We start from the raw sequence: 24,676 nt of genomic DNA, 5'->3' as shown, positions 1-24,676 counted from the left end.
TATATATCTTTTATCTCCCACAATGTCGCTGCTCAAGAGGCCTTTTTTTTTTTTCAATTTCAGAACTCAACAACTGAGCTGCAGAATAAGATATGAAAGACGGCTTTCGTTCAAATTCAGGTTTAAAATATGTTTTTGTATTATTAACAGATCTTGTCAGTTGAAGTGTAAAAATAAGGTTTAAAAGATTCCTTTCGTTTGTTATCAGAACTTGACATTTGAACTGGATGTAAGAACTGGACAACGAGATAAAAAAAAGAAACGTTATATAGATATACTTAATTTTACATTAAAGGTTTAGACGCTGAAAGCTGACTAAACGTTAGGAACCAGTTGATCTCAAATACTGCGACAGATTTTGGTTTTCAAACCTCAACATTTAAAGGTTTGGTTACTATTGAATACATTTATACGAACATTGGTAACAATATTACTTTGGACTGGTATTCTTTAGTACTCTCTCTCTGTTGGTTTCGGAGGAAAGAATTCATAATATGTGTACACTAATAGTATAGTTTACTAAGATCGTTCATTCACAAATTTACGAAGTTATGAATCACTGTTATGGGTGTGTGATGACTGATTGCGTGTCTTACATCCAATGTAGTTGCGGTACGTATGTATTTAATGTATTATTGCGCACATAAAAGTTAGGTGTGGCTGCATCTCTGTATTGTAAATATTATGCGAACCGCCAAAGCGTACGCACTTCGTATAGGCCGACAGTGTGCATACACCGACAGTCTGTGGCGCCATGCAGATCTGAGTCACGTTGTAGTCGAGAGAACTTTTCAGGAAGTCGCTCATTTGTCCAGTTGACCAGGTGTGACGGTCGGTCGACAAGCATTGAATAGTTAGTTGGGATTTAGGTTGGTTTTAGAGTAAAACACAATAATACGTGTAGTAGTTTTGGATTCGGTTAAGTTTAAACAAATTAATCTGAAAGTAAAGGAATTAAAAACACTTATTCGGGTTAGTTTATATTTTAAGATACAAATTACTATTTCGGAATAACTTCATTTAATAATAATAACAAATGTTTAAAAAACAAAGAAAGCCTTTACGACACATAACCTTCAAGTAAGAATGCAAGGAAAATATATTATTGTTGCTTAGTTACGACACAGGGTGATATTAATACTTTAACAGACGACCGTGCAACACTGTAGTTTCATTACAATAGTCTCCATCATAAGACTGTCATGTCACAAACGCACCACACTTCCCCCAATGCTTTCCATAAGTCATTTAATACACCAGGACAATTAATTTTTAGCGCCCGTCTTCATAATTAAAATCACACAGAAATCCATAGGCACTGCTTTCGGTTACTTGGACTATTCATACTCTCAGTGAATAATAGGAACATTAAATTCAGTCTCCAGGTGTGCGTTATTGGAATCAGTATGTGATGAAAGCATTTCCAAAAATTAAAAGTACAATATTTTGCTCATCATTCAAACAGTTTTCGCGCTTGCAAAACCCTAGCTAAATTTACTTATTTAAACTGAGTTTTTCTTTCTAAGATTAGTTTCGAATAATATGAATGACTGAACACCAACACATTCTTAGCAAATATTAGAAAAACCACACTCTGAGAAAGAACCAGTGCTATAGTAAATATAGTTTTATGTAAACGACGACATATTGTTTAAAGCCCGTAATTCTTAGATAACACCGCTTTTCCCCAGAAAGACATCCTTATTGATTACGTTGCCTGAGACACGGGAATGACTTTTACCTGGAGATCTGGGACTATCCAGAACTAGACAGTAACAAATCGTGTCCCAGCCATTGTAAACAAGGTGTGACATTTCACCTGTTACAAGACGTCACATTTAGGCTACCATGATCGGGGTACAACTTGTTGAAAATCTTTTACCAGCTGATCCTGGATACTTTACCCATAGTTTTTTTTAACCCATTTGAGATGAGCGATACATTCGCCTTCGAAACTCCAATCTCCAATACGAACACATTCTTATGATGTGAGTGTATAAATATTTAGAGTCGGAAAAGGCAACTACTTTTTAATGATATAACACAACTTATATAATTGTTTGTTTGTTTTTTTTTAATTTCGCACAAAGCTACTCGAGGGCTAGCCGTCCCTAATTTAGTAGTGTAAGACTAGGGGGAAGGCAGCTAGTCATCACCACCCACCGCCAACTCTTGGGCTACTCTTTTACCAACGAATAGTGGGATTGACCGTCATATTATAACAACCCCACGGCTGGGAGGGCGACCATGTTTGGTGCGACCGGGATTTGAACCCGCGACCATCGGTTTACGAATCGAACGCCTTAACACGCTTGGCCATGCCGAGCTTAACTTATATAAAAATACACTTTTGGTACTCTCTGTATATATATAAGAATAATTTTTTCGGGTTAACTAGACAACACTTTCAGTTCTGTATTTAATGTAAGGCGGATTCTGTCACTAGAAGAGCCAACAACTGGTTCATATAATTTTATGAAATATTAAGCCTTTCGCTCTGGTTCATTGTTTAAAACCATTTTTCATATTAAAAAAATGTCCAAATGTCCACCCACGTAAGTATTGCTGTATCCTGAATTTGTCATCAATGGATTCGTGTTTTCTTACACAGTTTCTTTCAGTTTCAACAGATGTAAATTTACTGGTAGTTACAACACGTTATGCAATAACACACGATTTTCATATCTGCAGTTCCTGTTCGTACTAACTTTGATTGTCTTTCCTAATGTAGAAGTGATCACATTCCCGTTTGTTTGTTTGTTTGTTGGGGGGGGGGGGGTTCTAACGTGTGCCCCGTCGTATGTGTCACAGTAAATGTTCTTCCTTAAACCTGGAACGTGTTAAATGTTTCTAAACTTATTTTTCTGTTTTCAACTGATTATTATTCGTGTTTTTATTGGTTTAGTTTTTGTTCATAAGATTTCGATATTATTTTAATATTCCAGTACTTTAAGTTGGATTTCACTGAATAGGTTGAAACTTACATGGGATATGTGTGGTAATCATAGGGATATATCTTTGTTAACCTTCCAAAGCTTTTTCTGTTGGTTTCAGTAATTCTGCTCGTTGGATTGTCTAGGCTTTAGTAATACCTATGGTTATTAATTTTATGGGTCTGTGCCGTTTTACTGGAAATCTTTTTAGCCCTTCTAATTTGTTTATCTTTGGTCTCGTCATTAGACATAATTGTAGAAATTCTTTACTCCCAACTGTATAGAATGTTTTGTGTGTCTGCCTTAAGTCGTACATTGTATAAACAAATAAAAACTATCGCAATGTACACTACTTTAAAAATGACAAACCGAAACGTCCTGTCATAGGAACCTGATGGCGAGTCATGTGATCTGAAATATAAACAGTTCGTCCTTTAGAGTAGGCCCGGCAAGGCCAGGTGGGTTAAGGCATTCGACTCGTAATCTGGGGGTCGCGGGTTCGAATCCCCGTCGCACCAAACATGCTCCCCCTTTCGACCGTGGGGGCGTTATAATGTCACGGTCAATCCTACTGTTCGTTGGTAAAAGAGTAGCCCAAGAGTTGGCGGTGGGTGGTGATGACTAGCTGCCTTCCCTATAGTCTTACACTGCAAAATTAGGGACGGGTAGCGCAGATAGTCCTCGTGTAGCTTCTTTGCGCGAAATTCCAAAAAACAAACAAAACAAACTTTCCGACTTGGGATGGTTTCACTTAAACTCACCTTTTGTCTTAAATGTCATTTTAAAATGAATCACAATTTTTTTAAGATGCTTTTGGCTGTTCGCGAACTTCAACTAAATATCAAGAAAGATATGTGAATGCTTTTCGTACATAGAGAACGATCACATCAATATAAACTGACCAATCACAGAAAGCTCTTGCGTATTGTCTACGAGTGTCACAACATTTCATGTGATACCGATTCGGAACTAATGATTAAAGTTCATCGAAGACCTGGACAAAGCAGACCATCATTCATAGCGCAATCAAACAACTCTATCTTTCGTTTCTGTTTTGTTGCAACTGAAAAATACTTACTCTAAAGTTCAGTTGAATATTTTTCAGTTGTAACTTGATGAGTGTCAAGAGACAAACATTTAGGAGCTGACTTTACAAGTTTGAACTATAGGGTACACAAACAGTTAGGAGCTGACTTTACAAGTTTGAACTATAGGGTACACAAACAGTTAGGAGCTGACTTTACAAGTTTGAACTATAGGGTACACAAACAGTTAGGAGCTGACTTTACAAGTTTGAACTGGAGGGTAGACAAACAATTATGAGTTGAATTTACAAGTTTGAACTGTAGGCTAGGCAGACAGTTAGCAGCTGACGTTACAAATTTGAGCTGTAGTTTTGACAAACAATTAAGAGTTCACTTTACAAGTTTGAAACATAGCATAGACTCCCATTGCCGCAAAACATCTCCACTTGACTAGTAGGTGAAGAACAGTATTCTCCACCGACGTCTTATGTACCGGATACAGAACCGTGTGGAAAGAATCTAAAACTAGATAGACAACTATATAGTATTATTATACAGGAATGTAACTTTATGGAAGTGGTTGAAGTATAGTGTGGATAGAAACAAAGAATCGTGAAGATACTTCTAGTTAGATTCTACAGAATGGTACCATTAGGGTCATATATCATAGGGATCATATCCCTTTCGCTGCCATATTCTGGTACAATTGATCTTAATTTTAGTCTAAAGGACGAAAAGGACACATTTCTTGAAAATATAGTAAATGGAATGGTCCACATGCTCGCATGACTTCCGCCAGCATTTAAAGAGTGCTCTTACAAGGTGTCTTGTATCCTCTTAACTAACTAAAGGCACTAAGGATGTCCTAGAAACAACGCTTTAAGAGTGTGACGAGTCATATGCGATAAATCTATAAGGAGGAAAACAAGGTCTACCGATGAAGACAAAGCTGATGGCTAATAGAAAAACATTTTATTTATCGAGATGAACGTCTCGGAATAAACTTATCGTATAATCAATCAAATATAAAAATTAAATATGAATAATAACTTAGAAGAAGAACTCTATAAAGAATTAGTAACAAAATAAAATTATACAAAATAAATTGGAATAGGAAATGAAAATATTTTGCGATTAGAAAGTGTCTTTTACTGAGAAGGTCTGTGGTGATGATAAAGCGGTCAGTTGGTGATGTTATGCCTTGTGGTTTCTTCATCATCTAATTATTAAGTGCGAGGAGTTTACTAGGCTAATGTTTTAAAATGGCATTTGACTTTACCAATGTGTGTGACCTTTCATTCTCTGCACGTGTTTGTTTGTTGTTATTTTTTTTCGCAAAAAACTAACTAACTGTGCCGGCCGTTCCTAATTCTGAAGTAATTCACTGGAAAGAATATAGCTGGTTACCACACTGTACATCCAGAGCTAACCAATTCCTAAGTTACTCTTTTTACCTATTAATAGTGTTATTGGTTGTCACATTATAACTCATCCACAGCTTAAAGGGCAAAAATATGTGACTATGGGTTTCGAACTTACGACCCAAGTCGACCGACCTAACCACCTACCCTTGTGATCCCTTCTCTTACCAACCTGTCCATATATAAAAATAAAAGTTCATGATTGAAATACCACGTACAGAAATAAGACTGAACTAATGATGCACGGAAATTTTTATCAACTGAGAGATTCCTTTTTTTATCTGTAAGCTTTAAAAACCAGTAAACAGTAGACAGACAACAGAACGAAGTGTTCGGTTTCTAATAAAGCTAAAACGTATTGTTAAGGGACTTGAGTCTGAAGTCAATTAGAAAGCTTGTTGTGTTGCCATGTTGTTTTACAGTTCGTGCAACAGAGGAATTTCATTGTGTAGAAGAGTGTAACCAGAGTAAAAAATAAGTCTTCTGTTTGAAACGTACAAGACTGTATTTGATAGTATAGCCGTAATGAATAAAATATAGACCATTGAAATCACTTTTACAACATATATATATATATGTATTTAGAAACAGAAAAAATGTCGTCTTCATTAAATGTCTCTTTAAAAATGTTAATATATCTCAACACACCACGTTTCCAGACTTAGCTGGTATAGAAATAAGTGTATCGACTTCTGTAATCATTGTATTTGTTTTCACGAACCATTTGTATCGCAGATTATATGACGGTTCATTAGATCATGATTTGTATACGTATTAACTGAGGCCTGATAACCGGGACAAGTGTAACTGAAATAATTTTATGATAGAGAATCCATCTTGTCTTTTACAAACCATTCAAAACTTTATTATCCCTCGTTTTCACAGCATAAAGTTCAACATTTATGGTTTTTCCGACTACAGACTAAACTTTTATTTTCCAATCAACTGTAAACACGATTAGGTAAGACATTGGATTTTGAAACTCTATGAATTAACCACGTATTGACTTCTATTATTAGGTTTCGTTATACAAAAGAATTACGAAGGTGGTTAATGTTAGTGGCTGTGATTGCGCAGTCTCGTGATTTTGAATCATTTGTAGTCGCAACAATATTTTGTAGCCATGAACGACTTATTAATAAGTTTAAATATTTTTTATGACAGAAGTATTAAGAAAGAAGGTGAAGTTTTTCTTTTTTAAATGACTTCTATTTTATCTCAAAACATTTACAAGTATTTTCTTACAACGTGTTTATATGGTATATTCTGTAAATCCCCGTTTGTGTCTTTGATGACTGCCATTATTTCAACATTGTCACGTATGGCATGGTAAAAACAATGGCAGAAAGTATGACAGTCATTTCTCACTTAGAACGAGACTTATAAGTTGCTTAGTTTGTATTATAAAAGAATAGTCCATTGTTTGAAAAACAATGTTTTTTGAAAAGTGTTTGTTTTTGTGTACATACATATACTGTGGTTTAATATTGAATTCTCGTTATTTTGCTTGGTTAAACTTATTAGCCCATATTTCTAAAGGTATGCGTCACCCTGTTATTTGTGTCAGTGGAATGTTTTTAATTACGTTTCCGATGTATATGTCATGGAAAACATTTGTTTGTCAACTCTCGTTACCAGGTTTAGGAAGCACAGGATTCATCGTTGATGTCGACTAGTGCCGAGTGTCCGAAAATGAATATACAAAAATAAAGTTTAATAACTTTATTGTTATTTGAGATAACACCAAATACAATTAGTAGGTTTGTAGGTTCTAGTTTCAATAATTAATGGACTTCTGCATGTCTTCCATCATTCGCTATAATTAATCTAATTCTGATAAGCATTTTCCGACACAGCAGTATAGTTTGTTTGCTTGTTTTTTTGAATTTCGCACAAAGCTACTCGAGGGCTATCTGTGCTAGCTGAAAGGGCGAGCATATTTGGCGCGACGGGGATGCGAACCCGCGACCCTCAGCAGTAAGGATAGATAATGTAGCAAATCCGATGTTTCAGTTCTTCGAGGTTTTTTTCGTTTGGTTTATTTAGGTAGACTTGGTTTTCAAAACGCCCCAGAGATGAAAATCTAAAGGGTTTAAATCGGGCAAATGAATAGGTCATTTGACCTGTCCTCCCATACCAATCCAACGCTCTGGAAAGGTTTGATTTAAAAACACTAACAATTCTAGCAAAGTAGGCTGGTTCTCCATTCTGTTGGAGGACAGCTGTCTTTGTAACAAGCCAATAGTTTCTGGAGGTATTCAATAAAGAACTATTGTTACATTTGTAGATACAAATTTCAAGTAACAGTTGGTTCATCAAAAAACAATTAAAAATTTTGGCTAAAGAATACAAAAGTTACAAACCTACTACTTCTATTTATATTGAATTTTTGTTGTTATCTCAAATAACAATAAACTTAGCTAACTTCATGTATGGTGTATTCATTTCTCGGACACACTGTATATTTTTAGAATTTCTCAAATTCAACCGCATTTCACTGAGTAGTTTCCAACCTATGATGCACAGTTTTATAGCAATGTATTAACATTATTTCCCTCACGTTTTAATGTCTCTCAAGTTTCATGCTTTCGTCCCTATCATGATAATATATATCTGAAAATTCTGACTTAATGAATACATTTTTCAACAGTGGATGTTCTTACTTCATTTTCTTTCAGACCAAGCATGGTCAGCTGGGCTAAGGTGTTCGACTCGTAATCTGAGGGGCGCGGGTTCGAATCCCCATCGCAAGAAACATGTTCGCCCTTTCTTCTGTAGGGGTATTATAAAGTGAAGGTCAATCCCACTATTCTTTGGTAAAAGAGTAGCCCAAGAGTTGGCGGTGGGTGGTGATGACTAGCTGCCTTTCATCTAGTCTTGCACTGCTAAATTAGAGACGGTTAACGCTGATAGCCCTCGTGTAGCTTTGCGCGAAATTAAAAACAACCGTTATTAGTTCCTTTTAATCTCCTATATTTTGGCCTCACGTACATATAATTTTAATAAGTAGCAATAATAATAATTAATTAATTATATTACCATGTGTATTTAGCTTTATAAAATTATATCGGCCTCCAGTGGCTCAGCGGTATGTCTGCGGACTTACAACGCTAAAAACCGGATTTCGATACCCCTGGTGGGCAGAGCACAGATAGCCCATTGTGTAGCTTAGTAGCTACTAAATTATACTTCCATTCGCCTTTTGTTTACATCGTGCGTTTCATAGTAAGCTTCGCGCGCATTTTCAGGACAGACAAAACTGTGTAATTTGTTTTATTTAGGCATGGGAAGGCTCCTATTATCGCTGTAAATGTGTTGTTAACAATGGTTTTGCCAAAATAGAAATAGTACAAGGAAGATTTATCCCGGGTTTAATGCTATAAGCAATTTATAATGTAGGTTTAAAAAGATATTCAAAATAAGTTGAAATTCATTAAACGTGAGAGGATTTCTAGGGTATGTGCTGGCATGGAATAAATATTTAGTAGATTTTTTATATTGCAAAGAGGCTAAAAGTAAATGAAATCGTAAAACTAAGCATCAATATAAAGCTAGCTGATGATAACCATCTCACCTAATTTCAAAATGTAACCTTTCTTCATCATTCGTTTGTGTTTTTTCAGTCCTCTGGTGAGACAACGGTAAATTCTTCGGATTTCCATCCCTCCACTCAGTGGTTCTCTTCCCCTCGGGAAACACACCAGATACTCAGGTGTGTCCTTGCTCTAAGAAACACAACACATATTATTCCTTAATTATATCTTTTGTATTTTTCTGACAAGTGAAATGGACTGTAATTATAACGTTACGCAGCGAAAATGAATCATTTTTGATAATTTGTTTTATGGGTTTTTAGTCTTAGTTTTTGCTAACCATTATGATATTTGTATTTTTCATATGAAAAATATTTTTAATTTTCGCTTTTGAGAGCTCAGTTTTCACTTTTATTTTCTTATGATCGTTGTTATAATTGCGACCAACATAGTCTGGATGTATACAGCATAATTTGACTTTTCAAATATATATTCATATAAGATCTTTTCAGGCTTATTCTAATTATTTAATTTTGCTAAATACGAATAACTGAAAATATTATAAACTTCTCACGAGGTATTAATTTAAAAGCTCTATCAAAATTACACCCCAAATTGATCCAAAATGTAGTTTGACAGTCTTGTATTTCCTTGTATTTCTTCCCTTGTATTTTGTTTCTGATACGTCTAAATATTTAATGAGGTTCAACATGTTAATAGTCATTACCAATCACTGAAAAAAAAAGAAAAGAAACCGCTGCTCTGTGAACTGTACTAACACATACGTCCCTCCAGTGAGAGAGTGGTATATTTACGGGCTTTTAATGATAAAATTCGAGGTTCGATTCTCCGAGTTCGACACAGCAGATATCCAAATGTGATTGTGCGTTGAAACAAACTAAATATCGAGCACATACTTCTAGTGTTTTAATTTTAACTACCTTTATCTTTATTCAAGTCTTTATCTTTATTCAAATGTAGATAGACAATGGAAGAATTGACAGAAGCAAATAATCAAAGGCTGATATACTCTATCAACTTTCAGTCTTAACTACATTTTTGTAATAAATAAGTCATTATTATTGAAATGGAATGCAAATATACGTAGCAATGTCAAACTGAAAAGAGAAGCATACGTTACATTAAACATCTACGTATGTAATTATATGGACATCATGAATGATTTATTAGAACATCAAACAATTTTATGACACACTTGTAGAAAGATATGTAATTCAGAATCTTACCTGTGACAGTAAAGCCTTACCAAAACATATCTAATGATAAAATATAACATATAATTATTATAGAAAGCGTCTTCAGCCTTATATCAGTTCATATTAAACATTCAGTGCGTGATTGGTTCTCCTCGTACTCTAATAACTTTTGTAAGGTGACGTCACATGTTGTCGATAAGGTTAATGATGTAAATTGTGATTTCATCCCAACTTGTCACTAGAAGGCGCTGAAACTCAGCTACAGTAACTGGCTTAGGGTCGTGATGAGCAATTTTCCGGCTCAGTTCTGCCAAACAGTTTTTCAGTGTGGTGAAAATCGTGTCACGTCCTTCTGGTTTCGAGATAATCCTATAAAATATTCACACTGTGGGCAGTGGCATTGTCATCCTTGGACACAAGGTTATTGCCAATCCTTCCCATAACATATGACAGAAATATTGTCTCCATGGGATATATGTAGGAGGTGCTTTTGACGTTTATCTGGGGGATAAGAAGAGCAGTTTTCCATCGTAATGAATAGCTGCCCAAACATGTACTGCACCACCACCTACGCGTTTTCTGTGTGAAAGACAGTCTTCCCCACTCGTTCTCCAAGTAAATGACGAGCACGAATCCTACCATTAGCTTTTATAAGCCAGAGACAGGACTCATCTTAAAAGATGATATTTCGCCAGTACCCTAATTGTAAGTTCCCTTACTGTCTGGCTCAAGTAACATCGTGACGGTGGTAAATGCTGATTAATATGTATATTTAGATAGCTCTTTTTTGCAAAATAACCTTGTTTGGTCAGTTTCCTATTCACTATTTTTTTAATACACTGAAATGGATGTGTTCAGGCCATTTCTGTCTTAAGATGTTGCAGAACGTCTTTCATCCTTGGCCCTCTTAACCAGATCAAAACACGGTCATCTCGGGCAGTTGTTTTGTCGTGTCTACCAGTAGACTCTCCCCTAGTTGGATGGCGTTTCGAATCTCTTCATACAGTGCACTGGGAGGTACCTTACTGTTCTCGTAACGTCCGTTTCCTTCATACCATTTCTGAACAGTTGAACAATTTGACACCTTATAACTTCTGACACGTAACGAGGCATGACCCTACACTCAGCACAGAGAAATTATCTGAGCAAAGCTTTAACCTGTTTCGAAAACGATTATAACGTAAGCACACCCTTTTATACAAAACAGGTGTGTACGTATGTTTCGACGAACAAATGCTCAAAGCAACTTATACAGACCATAATAATAACTCGCACATCTTTGTCAGCTCCTACGCTACCTTATCTGTTAATATTCTGGCATTTACTCAATAACTACGATATGCATGTAGACAACAACATCAGCACAGAACAGTATGTATAGATTTTTGCCAAAACTGAGTCAATAATTCTATCCAAAACACCCTGTGAAATTAGAGCTGACAAAGTTATTTTTTTAAAATCATATTGCATTCAAATGATTGGTCTAAACGGGTTTGTTTTTTCTTTTGAATTTTGCGCAAAGCTACACGAAGACTATCTGCGCTAGCCGTCCCTAATTTAGCAGTGTAAGACTAGAGGGAAAGCAGCTAATCATCGCCATCAACTGCCAACTCTTCAACTACTCTTTTACTAACGAATAGTGAGACCGCCTGTCACATTATAACGCCCCCACAGCTAAAAGAGCGAGCATGTGACGGGGATTCGAGCCTGCGGCCCTCATACTACAAGTCGAATGCCTCAACCACCTGGCCATGTTAGGCCCCAGGCACGTTTAACATTACAATATAATAGCCTCATTGTGGGTGAAAGAATTTTTTTTTGATTGTATTACTTAATCACACAGATATTCTGATATATATATATATCAGGCGCTCGATTCTTAATCTGAGGGTCGCGGGTTTGAATCCCTGTCACAGCAAACATGCTCGTCCTTTCAGCCGTAGAGGCGTTATAATGTGACGGTTAATATTACTATTCATTGATAAAAGAGTAGCCCAAGAGTTGGAGGTGGGTAGTGATGACTAGCTGCCTTCTCTCTAGTCTTACACTGCTAAATTAGAGACGGCTAACGCAGATAGCCCTCGAGTAGCTTTGCGCAAAATTCGAAACCAAACAATTCATAGCCTCTCTCCTGGCTTTTTGTTTTTCTTAGAGTCTGAAAACAACATTTTATTCTCAACTATCACAATATATTTAACCAATGCCCGAATTTTTTATTTATTTTATAATTTAATTCAACGTTTGGTTTCGAAAGAAACGCGCTAAACTAGAATGTTATGAATGGTGTAATTACTCATGCACGTGTGATTTCAAAGCACTGTTTCCAGGTCAAGTAATACTGAATACTTTATTTACATGGGTCACTTCCTTCGATAAATAAAAATTAACCCTCTGAATGCAAAAGTTTTATTTATTTTGACTTCACACACACGATATAATAATTCAGTTCTTTAAAAGATATAGGGCCTATTGATAACAATATCTCCGCTTGTGACTGAAATAGAGCGTGTGTGTATGTTTTCTTACAGCAAAGCCACAGCGAGCTTTCTGTCGAGTCCATTGAAGAGAATCGAACCAGTAATTATAGCGTTGTAAATCTGTTGACTTATCGCTGTACTAGCGGGTAACAATATACATAAAAGCCATTAACATGGTTTTGTTGTCATACCTTCCGCAATATTTGGGACACACGTGTCAATATATACATATAGACAAAGATACACATTTCTGGGAAAGAGACTGTTGCTGAAGTTATAATTGTTCACAGTTCAACAAGAAGACCCAAGTTTGTTTGTTTGTTTTGAAGTTCGCGCAAAGCTACTCGAGGGCTATCTGCGCTAGCCGTCCCTAATTTAGCAGTGTAAGACTAGAGGGAAGGCAGCTAGTCATCACCACCCACCGTCAACTCTTGGGCTACTCTTTTACTAACGAATAGTGGAATTAACTGTCACATTATAGCGACCCTCGGATTACGAGTCTAGTGCCTTAACTACCTTTCCATACCGGGCCAGGTGGATGCTAGCTAGAGCTTTCTGTTACATAGAACAAAGTGGTTTACGGCAGGTCAATTTAACTCCAGTTTTTGTTGTTGTTTTAAACCGTTACCTTTGTCATTGAAAAAGAAAAACTTTGAGAATTATTTGAAAACAATGTGGGATTTATAAGACTAGTAAATCTTTAACTTTTCTGCAGTAACGGGAAGGATGAACTTACGGTGAAAGACCTGTGAGGCTGTTGACCACACTATGGTTTTTCCACTAGTGCGCACTGTTCAAGCTACGTAGTTGTACAACAACCAATCAATTCACGCGCACTTAATATTTCCCCGCCTTGCAAATCCTCATTAATGGTGAGGAGTCTCAACACCGCCTTCATAACTCTGACCGTCGCTAGGCCTAAAGTCCGAATAACCAACTGCTAACATTGCAAAGAATCCTAATTGTTCAATAGAGTTGATGGTATAAAAATTATCCGTCCCTACACACAGACAAAGAAATGGTAGCGCATATTCCGCACGTTGCCTTGAAACTGTTACACATAAAAAAAAATTCATTCCGCACATGGACTGAAAAATATTAGGGGAATAGTGTGTTGTATAAAAGCTCTTGTAGTGGGGTTTTCTGATTCCCTAGTTGGTCAGCAGAAAGTTTATAGACTTACAACGCAAAAATCTGAAATTCAGTTACCCGCAGTGGACAGAATGCGGATAGTTCATTGTGTAGCTTTACATTAAGAAATTGGTAATAACTGGGTTGTTTGGTACTTTTATTGCGATAGGGATCTTGCAGAATATATTTAAATATCGTTATGATAGCATTCACTCCATATTGCTGTATTTAGATTCTGACAGAAAAAGGATATTAGCTTTTAACACAATAATCACCTGTCGGAAAGTCATATTTAATCATCTTGTTTGACCAGGAAAGAGTAGTGTACCTCAGTGCCACTGAGCCCATTTGGATTGAATCTGTATATCACATTCGCACGTAATCCTTTGGCAACATGTGTAAGTTAACACCAAAACACATCCTTCGAATAATAATTTGGTTTGTTTTGAATTTTGCGCTAGTTTTACCTAATTTAGCAGTGAAAGACCAGAGGGAAGGCAGCTAGTTATCACCACCCACCACAAACACTTGGGCTGCTCTTTTACCAACGAATAACGCCCTCACGGGTGATATGGCGAGCATGTTTGGTGTGACGGGGATTTGAACCTGTGACCCTCAGATTACGAGACGAATGCCTTAACTACCTGGTCAAGCCGGACCCCTAACCACGAAGACGAGTTGCAGTACGAACGACATTCTATCCAATTTTGTCATTGGTCGAAGACGATAAAACCACTAGAGGTCGCTCAGAAATCCATTCAGAAAAAATTACACGTTTGAAAATGTTTTTTAAAAAAAATATTCTACAAGTGCCACAAATATCGATGATACAGTTGTCTGAATAAATTCTGTAAAAGAATAATAAGCTAGAAGCAAAGACATTATTTCCAGCATCTAGTGATGTATATGGTGTGTCGAGTCGAAGATGCATGATAATAGGGCCACAAGTGAATGAAGCCACAATAAGATTGTCACTCGTGGCTTCAATAGTAGGTTTCAAACAAAAATACTTCAAAACATACTTAGAACATGAAAAATACACATATCGAAACCGCCTTCTTCTATTTCCTTTGTTAAACACTTCGCAAGTTGGAAAGATTAATGTTCATGACGAGTAAATAATTTGAATTTAATTAATTAAAAGCTAAGAAATTTGTTATAGGAAAGCTTTACTCACCCACAGAGATCTAAGCATTCATAGCAAAATATTCATAAAATATTTCGATTGTTGTTAAGCACAAATCTACACAATGGGCTATCTGCGAACTGCCCCTCACGGATATCCAAACCCGGATTTTAGCGTTTTAGTTTTGCGGACTCACCGCTGGAGAGCCAAATTTTTCGAGTAATGAACTTTCTTTTGTGAAAAATGTCATGGGTGCACTGAAGACTGTTATTGTTGTTATCAAAATATTGTAGTGGCAGCACGTATTACATTGAATAACAATTAATTATTCAATATGTATTAAAATTGTAGTGGCAGTACGTATTACATTGAATAACAATTAATTATTCAGTATGTATTAAAATTGTAGTGGCAGCACGTATTACATTGAATAACAATTAATTATTCAGTATGTATTAAAATTGTAGTGGCAGTACGTATTACATTGAATAACAATTAATTATTCAGTATGTATTAAAATTGTAGTGGCAGCACGTATTACATTGAATAACAATTAATTATTCAGTATGTATTAAAATTGTAGTGGCAGCGCGTATTACATTGAATAACAATTAATTATTCAGTATGTATTAAAATTGTAGTGGCAGCACGTATTACATTGAATAACAATTAATTATTCAGTATGTATTAAAATTGTAGTGGCAGTACGTATTACATTGAATAACAATTAATTATTCAGTATGTATTAAAATTGTAGTGGCAGCACGTATTACATTGAATAACAATTAATTATTCAGTATGTATTAAAATTGTAGTGGCAGCGCGTATTACATTGAATAACAATTAATTATTCAGTATGTATTAAAATTGTAGTGGCAGCACGTATTACATTGAATAACAATTAATTATTCAGTATGTATTAAAATTGTAGTGGCAGTACGTATTACATTGAATAACAATTAATTATTCAGTATGTATTAAAATTGTAGTGGCAGCGCGTATTACATCGAATAACAATTAATTATTCAATATGTATTACAATTGTAGTGGCAGCACGTATTACATTAAATAACAATTAATTATTCAGTGTGTATTAAGTATTGTAGTGGCAGCACGTATTACATTGAATAAATATACACTTCATCCTGTTTAACAACTCTGTATTGAGAGGTATTTAACAAAATATTGAAAATATTTAATATGTTCTTAATATATCGTAAAATGCTTCTCGTAAATCATAAAGGTTTTTGATGAATAACAATTATATGTGATGGAAGACTATTTAATGAAGTTAGTACATTATTAAAACAGGTGAGAACATAATAAATTTGACTTTCAAATAAGCCGATGTTTCCTTTCAATAATGTTTTTACACATCTGTGTTTTCAGAGCGAGGACTGGTTGAGAATGAGTTTTGCAACCACATCTTAAGTTTATTGTAAACACATCTGTGTTTTCAGAGCGAGGACTGGTTGAGAATGAGTTTTAAACTACATCTTAAGTTTATTGTAAACACATCTGTGTTTTCAGAGCGAGGACTGGTTGAGAATGAGTTTTAAACTACATCTTAAGTTTATTGTAAACACATCTGTGTTTTCAGAGCGAGGACTGGTTGAGAATGAGTTTTAAACTACATCTTAAGTTTATTGTAAACACATCTGTGTTTTCAGAGCGAGGACTGGTTGAGAATGAGTTTTAAACTACATCTTAAGTTTATTGTAAACACATCTGTGTTTTCAGAGCGAGGACTGGTTGAGAATGAGTTTTAAACTACATCTTAAGTTTATTGTAAACACATCTGTGTTTTCAGAGCGAGGACTGGTTGAGAATGAGTTTTAAACTACATCTTAAGTTTATTGTAAACACATCTGTGTTTTCAGAGCGAGGACTGGTTGAGAATGAGTTTTACAACCAAATTTTAAGTTTATTGTAAACACATCTGTGCTTTCACAGCAAGGGCTGGTTGAGTATAAGTTTTGCAACCACATCTTACATTTATTGTAAAGCTCAGTTTTAATGTCTTTCAGAAGCATATTACAAATGATTTTGATCTCATACAATATATGATTATCGTATATTTAAGTGATTGCTACTCACTTTTTTGCAAATAAAATCCGTAAAGAAGTGGGAGGCTAGCTCAGCGAGAAGAACATATGAAATGCCAAAGAACCAAAGCCCTCAGGAGTTCTTTTGTTTGTTTGCTGCTGTAACGTTCCTAAAGTCTGTTATATGTTATTATTTTTGAGTCCATTCTCCATATAATTCAACCAAAAATTTTCTTTCCAGCTGTTTGGACCATATGACAGGCAATTGTCTACGCTTATCGTAAATTCAGAAACTATCAAATAATTTTCATTTTTAAAAATTGTTAACGCGTACACATTTAATAGCTCGAGCTTTGTCCGATTTTAGGAAAATGTTTTAAAACGAATCGTAGGAAAAGTAACAGCGCGGTATGAGTTATGGAACATGTAATGACTCAGTTCAAGATAGCAAATCATTACTTTTCAGGGCAAGTGGTTTCTGTATCTTCAGCCATATACTTCACGTTTAATTTCTTTAACCAAGTTACGAACAGTACTAGTAGGCCTACTTGTTCATATGCTGTCATGCAAATCAATGCCAAATTTAGGATCCACTTTTGGGAAATACCCTAAAAAGTTTGTTTTCGTGAAATATTCAGGTTCTCTAAAGAGTTTTACTTTTGCGCAAACCTTGAGGTCTGCACAATTTGTTTGGCACCATTTAAAAGTTAGTTTGTTTGTTTGTTTGTTTTTTGAATTTCGCGCAAAGTTACTTAAGGGCTATCTGCGCTAGCCGTCCCTAATTTAGCAGTATAAGAATAGAGGGAAGGCAGCTAGTCATCACCACCCACCGCCAACTCTTGGACTACTCTTTTTACCAACGAATAGTGGGATTAACCCTCACATTATAACGCCCCATGGCTTAAAGGGCGAGCATGTTTGGTGTGAAGGGGATTCAAACTCGCGACCCTCGGATTACGAGTCGAGTTTCTTAACCACCTGGCCATGCCGAGCCATAAGAATAGAGGGAAGGCAGCTAGTCATCACCACCCACCGCCAACTCTTGGACTACTCTTTTTACCAACGAATAGTGGAATTAACCCTCACATTATAACGCCCCCACGGCTGAAAGGGCGGACATGTTTGGTGCAACCAGGGTTCGAACCCGGGACCCTCGGATTACGAGTCGAACGCCTTAACACGCTTGGCCATGCCGGGCCTAAAAGTTGGTTACTTTAGCTGTTTAGGAGAAAGGGTTTCTGGGGAATGCCAGGGTTCCACAAAGGGAGTGGGCGGTGGGTGTTTTATTTTTGTTAAGCGTAGGGACCGAACCAGCTCGTTTGGTACCATTTAGAAGCCGGTGCGATCATAGGTTTAGAAAGCATTAAATGACACAGACATGCACAAACACTAAATCTTATTATACAGATGTCAGTGGTGACGAGATAAAATGTCTATTACTTTTCTATATCAAAACCTGGAGACGTAAGGTTGTTTATTGTACAAACGTTTAACAATGATTTTTATCCAGTATAAAGACTATACAGAGATCACTTCTAATAATTCTATTTCAAGCAGTGGATAGAAAGTAGAACCTATAACGAAAAAAAAAAAGCTTTTAAAAGGCGCGATTATTTTTTATGTTAATTAATTTTAACTATAAAATCTTGCAAAGAACAATGGTATAAATAAATAATGATAATAAATAATAATTCAGTACGTTATGAAAGACTATTATTACCTTAGCCCAATGGTATTAAAGTAAGGAAGTTATGATTATATTATAACTAAAATTTCAGAGGGGTCATATTAAAGATATTGCAAATCAAAATCATGGCACAAAAGAGCGGGAAAAAATAAGAAGGACGGTAATTATAAAAAGGTAGGTGAGTTTCTACAATATCTAGAAAACATGTGTAAACGTGCTCCTGCTCCATCAAAGCGGTATTAACGTGTTGTTTTTTTTTTTTTTTTTTCACTGCTTGCTTTTAAAAGAAACTGCTGGAATGTTTACAAGGAAAACAGGTAATGAATTGAGAATTCCATGTGTTTGTCGAACCTGTGTTACTCTTTTCAGCTCACTTCTAAGAAGAGTTATTATCGTTCATTAACACTGACAAACTTTACTGATAAGTTGGGAAACTGAAGTAAACGTAAATTGAATGGAGTATATATTTAGGATAACATAGAATACCCGGGTTTATATGATACCTTAGTAAGACCTGTCTTGAAGCGATGGTATTAAAATAAAAAGTTATACTTGTTTTGGTAAGGGATGGTTTAGGTTCTAGCGTTGTGCGGAAGGGTGGAAAGACTATTTTGGGATGTGACTTTAGTTACAAAGGATAAGCGCGTAGTGTGAGGACGCCAAACTAGTTCAGAGAACCCCGTTCTAGGTTATCAGGAATTCCTAAAGACTTGAGATGAGGCAATTTACATACGGCTAATTTCCATATATTGCAGCCTGGTGATCTAACCTTGGCATGCCAAGGAAATGTTTCGCGTGGCTTTGTTTCAAAGCCAGATATTGAAGTTAATTTTCAGTTTCAGTAAAAAGTACGATGCAAATATTCGCCAGCATAGATGGTTAACCCTCTAGTACCGAGTTGTACCAGTTAACAAGTAGCTAATGACAAAAAAAAATTAGACTTTGATAATTAATCTATATAAAGTGTATTAACCTTTGCAAATTCAGAAATTCATGAAACTTTTATAGAATTTTTTTAAACAGTCATTTTCGTTCTTATAAGCTTTGTGTTGTTGGAATATACATAAGTACCTTAATCAGTTTCAACTATAACGTTTTATGAATAAAAATGTTACAAAACATTCAGTGCATTTTGAAAGTCTGTTATTGCTTTTGGTGACAACAAGTTTCTTATTTCAATGGCCTGAGCCCCAACCTTCTCCGCTAGTACAGCGGTAAGTCTACGGATTTACAATGCTAAAAAATCAGCGGTTCGATTCCAGTCGGTGGCCACAGCTGATAGCCAGATGTGGCTTTGCTATAAGAAAACACACACAATGCCCTGACATCGTAAAAATTAGTTACACTGTTTATGACAAAAAGTGTTCGAGTCCTGTTTATATCGTTTATGAGAACAGGTTTTGGATTTCATATTCCACACAAGGAGAGAGATGTTGTTACCATCTTTTATGTAGTTTTAAAGAAATTAAGTGTTGAGAAAAAACTACATACATTTGTGGTAATGATAAGTGATTAGATGATCTACATAAACATATGAATCTGGTATCATTAACTTATTATATTTTAATTAAATTAATTAACTTTATTTCTTTACTTAAACATTTATTTCATCAATATGTTACTTTGTTTAATCACTGCTAATTTCTTATTGATTTGATACACAAAACCACAACACCTTTTACACTAAGTCTTCAATTAAACCAAAATAATTAACCATTAGTGAAGTTTAAATTTTGAATTCAAACAGTTTATTTGTTAACTACTCATAAAGGATATTTAAATAAATATTTCTTGATTGTTTGTTTTTATAATTTTTACATATTCTAGAGCAATTTCTGACTCTTATCGGTCGTTCTAGAACCAATATATAATAATAAAAATGTTCATTGTGGTAAACAAAATAATTATTTGATCTAAGTACAAGTTTTTTCCTTCTTCCCAGTTTGTAAAAAATAGGCTCTCAGAAAAACCTAACTTCTATGAAATTTAAAACCGCAGGCCTGTATAATTGAAATCCATTGTATCGTCAGTTCGCACCGTTGTTGTTAATCTACAATATATTATTCTAACGAGTAGTTTTGGTACAAAAATGGGTTATGTGTTTGCGAAGTAAAGTTTACACTGTGTCACATGTTTTATTGTTTAGAACTTTTACAATATGTATCTAGAACTTATTTTATCTTCTATACTTTTTGTTTCCGCTCTAAAAACTTTATTCCTTTGTTATAATGTCTATTTATAAACAGAGGAATAAAAACAAACGTTATGAAGAAAATGCCATAGAATTTCTATAAATATTTGGTTGTAAATTATAATGTAGGTGCTCCACAAATAATGACAAAATACAACACTGGATAAACGCCCTGATATATACAGCAAATAACAACAACTTTTAAAACTAACTTATTCTAAGTTCCTCAAATATCGGACAAAGGTATGATTAATAAATTCAGTTTATTATTAAACTTACTGTTGATGACAAGAAACCCACTTGAAATAAAAAATGTATCTCAGAATTGTTGGTATGGGTATAAACAGTTTTACTAATAAATCTATATCACATCAAACATGCTCGTCCTTTCAGCCGTGGGGCGTTATAAGTGACGGTCAATCCCACTATTCGTTGGTAAAAGAGTAGCCCAAGAGTTGGCGGTGGGTGGTGATGACTACCTGCCTTCCTTCTAGTCTTACACTGCTAAATTAGGGACGGCTAGCGCAGATAGCCCTCGAGTAGCTTTGTGCGAAATTCAAAAAACAAACAAACTAATAAATCAGAGTACGACTTTTAGACCTTCCTAGGTCATCGTCAGTTTAACAAAGAAAGAGTTTGCTGCAACGGTTAGTCGCAAACTCTCCCTTTTTGTTAACCTGAAGATGACCTAGGAGGGTCGAAACGTTTTAACAGTATGAATGTTAATACCCATACTAACCGTTCTCAGATACATTACTAAATTCTTCTAATAAAATGTTAGATGTTGTTTTCAATAAATATTTGAAAACTCTCGAGAGTCATTATATTCTAGTCATTACGTGTGGTTGTTTTTCTCCCAGAATCTTGCAACCATCTCATTCTCTTCTCAATGACTTTACCGACTGAAATTTTATTTTACAAATTAATCTTTCTCCAAATAAGAACAGGCTCTGGCATGTCCAGGGTGGATAACGCACTCGACTCGAGGGTCGCGGTTTCGAACACCCGTCATACCAAACTACTCATCTTTTCAGCCGTGGGGGCGTTATAATGTGACGGTCAGTCCCACTACTCGTTGGTAAAAGAGTAGCCCAAGAGTTGGCGGTGGGTGTTGATGACCAGCTGCCTTCCTCTTAGTCTTACACTGCTCTATCAGGGACAACTAGCGCAGATAGCCCTCGTGTAGCTGTGCGCGAAATTCAAAACAAACCCTCAAATACGAATAACATTTTATAAAATTAAGGTAGGATTTGACGGTAAATGTATTTCAATATGTTAAACTAATACACGAAAATGTTTGAAGAGAGGAAAAAAATATAATTCAGAGTTAAAATATAAAACATTAACGTGTTACTTTTTTGGTACAACTGTCGTTCAGCGGCACATCTAAGGGCTTAAGCGCACACAACCTATTGTGCAGTTTTCTGCTGAACAAACAAACAATCGTGTTACTTTTTGATTGGTGTTTAGATTGCTAACAATGAAAGACGTTCCGTGTTTTAGAACTATCTTTTCTGTGCCCAATGTAAATATCTAGTGAGTGTTCTCCTAAAATGATTATTACAAATATAATCCTATAACTACAGCCTATTTCTTATGTTTTATGTGTCTTCACAGCGCATTTGCAATATTCTCAAACTCAGAGTATGTTATTAAAAACGAGATTTCATTTTTTAATTATCATAATTTTCCATGATACGTTCTGATCTTAAAAAGCTTGCACAATAGGCACACAGCGTTGCTTTTTGTTTTCATAACCGGTTCTTATCCACTTAGTATGTAATAATTATATTAGATGCATTACAATAGCGTATTTGTCTAAATTTATTTCGAGAAAACATTGTGCTCAGGGAATATATGTTTATTAATAATCCAGTTTTGTTTTTCTCAATCTATAATTTCATGTGTGCGTAGTAGGTGTGTGCACGATTTATTGTGCACCTTAATAATCCCTTTAGTTTTGTGTGGCCAATGCTACCCTAATATAAATACGAGATGTATGGAATCAGGTTTGTTTAATTATATGTTTAAGTTATGTATACTGTCTCGTTATTCCTAATATAAATTCATGGTATGTGCAATCAGGTTTTTTAAAATGGTTTCGTTTTTACGTTAATGTATTGTTCCTTTACGCCTAATAAAGCATCCGCCCGCTGGTACAGCGGTAAGTCTACGGATTTACAGCGCTAAAATTAGGGGTTCGATTCACCTAGGTGAACTCACTAGATAGCCCGATGTGACTTTGCTATATAAAATTAAAAAGAACTCCTACTATAAATATGCGATATATATAATCAAGTTCGTCTAGTTACATCTTTACATTACATGTTTTGTTTCTTTACGCCTAATGTAATTCTATTATCTGTGTAATCAGATTTGTTTAGTTTCATGTTAATGTATTTTATCTTTATTTCTAACATAAATACATGAGGTACATAATCAGGTGTGTCTAGTTACTTTTATTACATCATATGCATTGTGTCATTAATTCCAACGAACTGATATAATACGTTCGCTGTGTATCAAACGTAATGAGTTTGTTCAGCCAGTATTCAGTTATCGTTGCGTATATATTTACAGTTAAAATTACCTACTTAAACATTCTCATAATAAAATACTTTTAAAGTCATAACTATGTTTGTAATTTCTCTTAAGATGAATTTATAAGCAATTAAACCAGTAAAAAGTACAGAGTTTTATCTGGCTTATGAAATCTCTGTTCGTAGCAAACAATTGTAATATGCTAAGCTACTTTAAATTTGTTTCTTACAGAAAACAAATGCAATTTTCTTCTTGTTGTCGATTATTGTCTTTCTGTTAAAATAATTACTTTCCTTAAAGTTGAGGTTCATTTGTAGTTGTTATTATTTTTACTGTACAATGCACTAAGAATGCAATATTTATCGTGAAAGGTACATGTGTGATGAACTGACAGTCGTTTTACAAGGTACGTATTTTTTCTTATTTCTCTCTCGGTTATAACAGACTTATTTTATAGGTGTGGACTGGTTGATATCACTGATATGCAAAACGCGTTATTTTGGTTCAATCTCGCCAACATTTCAGAAATATGCTTAAAAGAACATGGCAATAGGTGCGCTTCAACAATGAGACCAAGCCAAGTCTTTTAGCAAATAAATCACGTTGACCTATCTGGTAAAAATAGAATACATTTAACGTTTTAAAGTTTCACTGAGGAAAGTATCTCGACTCTTAAATTGAAAAAATAAAATGTTGGTAACTGATAAGTTGTTTATTTGCTTGTTTTGAATTTCGCGCAAAGCTACACGAGGGCAATCTGCGTTAGCCGTCCTTAATTTAGCAGTGTAAGAATAGAGGGAAAGCAGCTAGTCATCACCACCTACCGCCAACTCTTAGGCTACTCTTTCACCAATTAATTATGGGATTGACCGTCACATTATAACGTCCCCATGGCTTAAAGGGCGAGCATGTTTGGTGTGAAGGGGATTCAAACTCGCGACCCCCGGATTACGAGTCGAGTTTCTTAACCACCTGGCCATGCCGAGCCATAAGACTAGAGGAAAGGCAGCTAGTCATCACCACTCACCGTCAACTCTTTTACTAACAAATGGTGGAATGGACCGTCACATAATAACACCCCCACGACTGAAAGGGCGAGCATGTTTGGCGTGACGAAGATGCGAACCCGCGACCCTCAGGTTGCGAGTTGAGGGCCTTAAACACCTGGCCATGCCGGGCTAACCGCAAACTTCCACAGTGTATTTCCTGTGCTGCACCCATGAGGAGTTTTCAAAACCTTGTTTTTAGTATTACACTAATAATAATAGTAATAACACTAATTACTTAATATTTGAACTCGATATGCTTGTCGTGCAAAACAGGCTTAAAAAAGTAACTATAACATATTG

The 24,676-nt window shown here is 35.4% G+C and overlaps 1 long non-coding RNA gene across 1 annotated transcript in view; it reads left to right on the top strand.

Annotated features, from left to right (window-relative positions):
* The first annotated feature begins 726 nt into the window (after positions 1 to 726).
* The window catches only part of LOC143258097 (uncharacterized), a 67,160-nt gene continuing 43,210 nt past the window's right edge, over positions 727 to 24,676 (top strand). The window contains exons 1-2 of the long non-coding RNA XR_013032140.1: positions 727 to 869; positions 9,003 to 9,091. This is a non-coding gene — a long non-coding RNA (uncharacterized LOC143258097). The remainder of the gene's footprint in view (positions 870 to 9,002; positions 9,092 to 24,676) is intronic.

Source organism: Tachypleus tridentatus, chromosome 7 (genome assembly GCF_004210375.1).
Source record: "Tachypleus tridentatus isolate NWPU-2018 chromosome 7, ASM421037v1, whole genome shotgun sequence".
NCBI lineage: Eukaryota > Metazoa > Arthropoda > Merostomata > Xiphosura > Limulidae > Tachypleus > Tachypleus tridentatus.
Note: the sequence above shows the minus strand (reverse complement) of the source record. Positions and strands in the feature narration are given on the sequence as shown.